The sequence below is a fragment of the Lontra canadensis genome, unplaced genomic scaffold, assembly GCF_010015895.1.
Source record: "Lontra canadensis isolate GAN:19392208 unplaced genomic scaffold, GSC_riverotter_1.0 scaffold190, whole genome shotgun sequence".
In the NCBI taxonomy this organism is placed as follows: Eukaryota; Metazoa; Chordata; class Mammalia; order Carnivora; family Mustelidae; genus Lontra; species Lontra canadensis.
The window spans coordinates 786329-789265 of record NW_022631184.1 but is presented as its reverse complement, the minus strand read 5'-3'; positions in this window follow the sequence as shown (position 1 = coordinate 789265).

The window sequence follows — 2937 nt, the reverse complement described above, 5'->3', positions numbered from 1 at the left end:
ACCTGATAGTTAAATTGAGGAATCATAATTGTAGATACAATCTCTTGAAAGCCGCTAGGACAAAAAGGCTCCTTATTTACAAAGGAAAGCCAATCAGAATAATGTTAGACCTGCCCACAGAGACCTGACAAGCCAGAAAGGGCTGGCAAGATATATTCAGGGCACTAAATGAGAAGAACACTCAGCCAAGAATACTTTATCCAGCAAGACTGACATTCAAAACGGATGGAGAGATAAAGAGTTTCCAAGACCGGCAAGGCTTAAAAGACTATGCAACCACCAAGATGACACTGCAGCTAATATTAAGGGGGGTTCTATAAAAGAGGAAAAATCCAAAGAATAGCATTGAACAGAAATATAGAGACAATCTATAGAAAGAAAGACTTCAAAGGTAACAGGATGTCAATAAAAACGTATCTATCAATAATCACTCTCAATGTGAATAGCCTAAATGCACCCATAAAACAGCACAGGGTTGCAGATTGGATAAAACGACAGGACCCATCCATATGTTGTCTACAAGAGACCCATTTTGAACCTAAAGATACACCCAGACTGAAAGTGAAGGGATGGAGAAGCATATTTCATGCCAATGGGCCTCAAAAAAAGGCTAGGGTAGAGACTCTCTTATCAGACAAATTGGATTTTAAACTAAAGACTTTAGTCAGAGATACAGAAGGACACAACATCATTCTTAAAGGGACTATCCATCAAGATGATCTAACAATTATAAATATCTATGCCCCCAATATGGGAGCATCCAATTACATAAGAAAACTGTTAATTGAAGTGGGAGGAGTCAAGATGGCGGAGAAGTAGCAGGCTGCGACTACTTCAGGTTGCGGGAGATCAGCTAGATAGCTTATCTAAAGATTGCAAACACCTATAAATCCAACGGGAGATCGAAGAGAAGAAGAACAGCAATTCTATAAACAGAAAATCAACCACTTTCTGAAAGGTAGGACTGGAGGAGAAGTGAATCCAAAGCGACAGGAAGATAGACCGCGGGGGGAGGGGCCAGCTTCCGACAAACGGCGGAGCAACGGAGCACAAAATCAGGACTTTTAAAAGTCTGTTCTGCTGAGGGACATCGCTCCAGAGGCTTAACCGGGGTGAAGCCCACGCGGGGTCAGCGTGGCCTCAGGTCCCGCAGGGTCACAGAAGGATCGGGGTGTCTGAGTGCCGCAGAGCTTGCAGGTATTAGAACGGGGAAGCTGGCTACAGAGACAGAGCCGAGGAGTGACTCTCAGCTCGGGGTTACGTTGAACCGGTCGCAGGCTCAGTCAGCTCGGAGCGCGGCCGGAGGCCAGGGTGACGGGAGTAATTGGGCGCTGTTCTCTGAGGGCGCACTGAGGAGTGGTGCCCCGGGCTCTCGGCTTCTTCGGGCCGGAGATTGGGAGGCGGAAATCTTCATTCCCGTCCTCCGGAACTCTATGGAAAGCGCTCAGGGAACAAAAGCTCCCGAAAGCAAACCCGAGCGGATTACTCAGCCCGGCCCCTGGTAAGGGTGGTGCAACTCCGCCTGGGGCAAAGATACTTGAGAATCACTACAACAGGCCCCTCCCCCAGAAGATCAACAAGAAACCCAGCCAGGACCAAGTTCACTTACAAGGAGTGAAGTTTCAATACCAAGGAGAGCAGCGGAATTCCAGAGGAGGAGAAAGCAAAGCACGGAACTCATGGCTTTCTCCCCATGATTCTTTAGCCTTGCAGTTAATTTAATTTTTTTTCTTTTTCAATTTTTTTTCTCTTCTTCTGCTAAATTTTTTTAACTTTTACCATTTTCTTTTTTAACGTTTTTTAACTAGTTTATCTAATATATATATATTTTTTTCCTTTTTATATTTTTTTCATTATTGGTTTTCTTTTTTTATTTGTTTCTTTTTTCTTTTTCTTTCTGAACCTCTTTTTATCCCCTTGCCCCCCCTCACGATTTGGGATCTCTTCTAATTTGGCTAAAGCATATTTTCCTGGGGTTGTTGCCACCCTTTTAGTATTTTACTTGTTCCTTCATATACTCTTATCTGGACAAAATGACAAGGCGGAAAAATTCAACACAAAAAAAAAAAAAAAAGAACAAGAGGCAGTACCAAGGGCTAGGGAAATAATCAATACAGACATTGGTAATATGTCAGATCTAGAGTTCAGAATGACGATTCTCAAGGTTCTAGCTGGGCTCGAAAAAGGCATGGAAGATATTAGAGAAACCCTCTAGGGAGATATAAAAGCCCTTTCTGGAGAAATAAAAGAACTGAAATATAATCCAGTTGAAATAAAAAAAGCTATTAATGAGGTGCAATAAAAAATGAAGGTTCTCACTGCTAGGATAAATGAAGCAGAAGAAAGAATTAGCGATATAAAAGACCAAATGACAGAGAATAAAGAAGCTGAGCAAAAGAGGGACAAACAGCTACTGGACGAGGAGGGCAGAATTCGAGATATAAGTGACACCATAAGACGAAACAACATTAGAATAATTGGGATTCCAGAAGAAGAAGAAAGAGAGAGGGGAGCAGAAGGTATATTGGAGAGAATTATTGGAGAGAATTTCCCCAATATGGCAAAGGGAACAAGCATCAAAATCCAGGAGGTTCAGAGAACCCCCTTCAAAATCAATAAGAATAGGTCCACACCCCGTCACCTAATAGTAAAATTTACAAGTCTTAGTGACAAAGAGAAAATCCTGAAAGCAGCCTGGGAAGAGAAGTCTGTAACATACAATGGTAAAAATATTAGATTGGCAGCAGACTTATCCACAGAGACCTGGCAGGCCAGAAAGAGCTGGCATGATATATTCAGAGTACTAAACGAGAAAAACATGTAGCCAAGAATACTATATCCAGCTAGGCTATCATTGAAAATAGAAGGAGAGATTAAAAGCTTCCAGGACAAACAAAAACTGAAAGAATTTGAAAACACCAAGCCAGCTCTACAGGA